Here is a 2,981-nt window from a genome sequence, read left to right as displayed (position 1 = left end):
CCTTCAGTTGTTTCATATTTGATGTCTCCTATGAAAAGGAGGTGTCTACCTCAAGATTAGTTCCTGTTGTGGCTGCTACCTCACCTACCTGTTTTCTTGTGGACAAAGGTAAAGTGAAACCTTCCAAACTCCAATACAATCTTGGCAAAGGGAAGCTTGTGGGTTTGAATGAGTCCAAAAGTAAGGGAAAGTATGTGGATTTGGGTGATCCCTCTCCTTGGGTAACCCCTAAAAAGACCGTAAAAGTCCGTTCAAAACCTTCCAAGTTAATTTGCAAGATCATAGTCAATATGAGCTTTATCGAACAGAGCTCTTATTTTGCCAAATATTTGATAGCGTATGCTAGCGTGACTAGTTACTTGAAGTTTTGATGATGGTGTGGCATGAACTATTTCCCGTTCTTGTGCATAATTATCCAAGCGGACATTGGATGGTTGTTCAATGTGTGTGTGTGTGTGTGTGTGTATATATATATATATATATACACACACATACATACAAATATATATGTGTGTGTGTGTGTGTGTGTGTATATATATATATACATATATATACACACACACACATATGCAATTAGTGGTGTGTATGTGTATACATCCAATGGGCTACATTGTGGCATGATATATCTTTCTATGGGCTTCGATTCCTATTCATGAACCTCTAGTGCCTTCCTTTCTGGTGCATGATCTATGTCTGATAACACCATAGGACACACACACATGTTGATTGCAGAAATCCAAGCTTGGGATCATCTTATTGTGTGTATGCAAACGCGTGATTTGTGGAGTGTCTTGTATCTAGATGTGTTGGGATATGCTTCTAAGCATAATGTTTAATCCTTGTATAGTGCACGAGTAGATTGGTGGTATGTTCTCAACATGAAGCAATATAATGAATTTGTATGTGAGATGTGGATTGATCATACCCTGATGCTATCAAATCATTCCCCTATTCTATTGGGCAATGCTCAAAAGATCAGTCTCTCTCTCGAAAGTGCTTGGTACATATCAATAATGCTTATCTCACCCATCTGACATTTTGTGATATGATTCATGATGTTATTCCCCTACAACTTGACCAAATGCATCTTGATTTTGACATTGCATGGTATATTTAAAGATTATGGCCAAGACTACATGCAATGTTTATGTGAAGATGTAGAGGGTGCAAAATATGTGTGTCAAAAGCTCCAATATATGACTGACACATGACCACTATATGAATAAAGAGTATACAAGGCCCTTGTGTCTCTGTAGAATACTGATAAATATAAACTAGTTAAATGGAAACTTTGCGCTCATCAGCGAGAGTATTTGTGGACAAAGGGTGTGCTTTGAAATAGTTTTTAAAGTACTCGCATCATTCCCAAGCCTCCCAAGCCATCAAACAAGTTATGCTACATACGGCTCTACTATTGACATTCACGCTATCTTCAGACATCACATTGAGCTCATAAGGGTTTAGCTACTTAGGCTACTTAGGTGCTTAATTACAATATACAACAACACTTAGATCTCAATGGCCTGAATGTCATGGTGAGTGGACAGTGATCAGATGCAAGCCCCATTCTTACCAGTCAAGGACGACTATGAATTTAGGACGGAATAATGTCATTAAAATTATATTTTGGGTGCATTACACAAAAGTTAAGAAATTATACAATTATCAATCTACACACATGCAAATCTTTAATTGTGTGTGACTCTGTAAGTAAACCATACATATGCATGAGCTATTGCAAAGGTTAATCATGAAGAAAGCATTCTTATTAAAGGTCGCAAAAAGTAACTTAAAAGCAGTTCAAAATAGCCTTCCAGAAATAGTAGAGGGGCGGGGCCTTCATACTGTAATCCCCGTGTAAGCATCGATTGGATTTTGTGTGTCATCTGGACGTTGCAAGTAAAGATCGCTCTTATATTGCATGTATCCTTTGTATTTAAATGGTTTATATCGCGGCGCATACAATGGGTAGATGATGAGGTCGCGAGCGGGATTGGTAGCGTGCAAAAAAGATAGCCGAAGTATCTTGTTGTTCAACACAACTTGGTGAACCACAGTGGGAAAGTGCCTGTTGCTCTGTCCCTGCATTTTACACAGCTTCAGATTACAATAACCATACATACTTGCAAAGAAGGCCGCTTCACACTTTAAGATAGGAGACTGAAAGATTCATCAAAACCCAAGTAAAGCTTACCTGCAGGATGTCACCCACAAAGACTAAAATGTCGTCCTCCTTGTGCTCAACAAGATGCCAACTTCCATCCTTGGCTTGGACTTGAAGGCCACTGATTTGGTCCTGATAGAGGACTATGAGGCAACTGGGATCCGTATGCGGGAGCACTCCTAGTACTTTTGATGGGTTTGGGCATGGTGGGTAGTAGTTGAAATGCATACCCATAATCAAATTTGGGCACTTCTCAAAATGATGACTAAAGAAGCTACTTTCAACTTCCAATCCTTTAGCTAACAGCTGTAGTAGTTTAGTCTCAAACTCCTGCAAGGCAGAATCAAAATGCTCCAAAGTTTGATTGGATGACAACACACAACACACAAGAGTCATGTGATCAAAGATTTAAAGCCTAGGCGATGTTGAAAGATGTGTGAGTACTTACAAGAGGCTGGCATTACCCACCCTCTTCTGACCACATCTTAGCTTCAAACATAACAATATTCGACTCTGGCAAAGTTCTAGTGTGAGCCCTTCTACCCATGGAGTGCCCACACCGTGCATGTAACCTTTGCATGCAAATGGTTTATATCATGGGGGATCACCACCCACGTGCGCTGGCTGGATGACAGGTCGCTAGCAGGACTGGTAGCGTGCAGGAAAGAGAGATGAGGTATCTTGTTGCTCAACACAACTTGGTGAACCAGCGGGAAAGCACCCGTTGCTCCATCCTTGCATTTTACACAGCTTCAAATTACGACAACCATACGTACTTGCAGAGAAGGCCGCTTCACTTGGGAGCACGTTAAAGCAC

General features: G+C 40.4%; 1 pseudogene; it reads right to left on the bottom strand.

The window, feature by feature from the left end:
* Positions 1–1,839: 1,839 nt before the first annotated feature.
* LOC147431788 (gibberellin 2-beta-dioxygenase 8-like) lies at positions 1,840–2,731 on the bottom strand (annotated as a pseudogene).
* Between the last annotated feature and the right edge of the window lie 250 nt (positions 2,732–2,981).

This window comes from Adiantum capillus-veneris, chromosome 21 (genome assembly GCF_014529385.1).
Source record: "Adiantum capillus-veneris isolate H3 chromosome 21, ASM1452938v2, whole genome shotgun sequence".
Taxonomy (NCBI): domain Eukaryota; kingdom Viridiplantae; phylum Streptophyta; class Polypodiopsida; order Polypodiales; family Pteridaceae; genus Adiantum; species Adiantum capillus-veneris.
This window is presented reverse-complemented; position numbering and strand designations above follow the sequence as displayed.